The sequence below is a fragment of the Acartia tonsa genome, chromosome 3 (genome assembly GCF_053477335.1).
Source record: "Acartia tonsa isolate MP-2025a chromosome 3, ASM5347733v1, whole genome shotgun sequence".
NCBI lineage: Eukaryota > Metazoa > Arthropoda > Copepoda > Calanoida > Acartiidae > Acartia > Acartia tonsa.
The window spans coordinates 53,868,717-53,869,037 of record NC_137262.1 but is presented as its reverse complement, the minus strand read 5'-3'; positions in this window follow the sequence as shown (position 1 = coordinate 53,869,037).

Genomic DNA, 321 nt, shown 5'->3' with positions numbered 1-321 from the left:
GAAAAATGCAGATATGAGTAAAAACCATTTAATAAAATATTAATACTTGGCAAGATAGAAAGATTGTAGGTTAGTCTGAGACCGTACAAGTTTATCAAAATTCGTACAGCTAGGGACTAAACTTAATATATATGTTCAATTATTATAAATCACATATATTAGGAAACCAAAGATCTGATTCCGAAATGAACATTCTATTTTAAATCTTAAAAGCTATAAATATTTGTCTTTTTAAGTAGCAGAATATAATAGTATAAGAAGTAATTTATACTAAACAAATTAAAAAATAGGGTTATGTAGGTTAGTCTGAGACCGTACAAG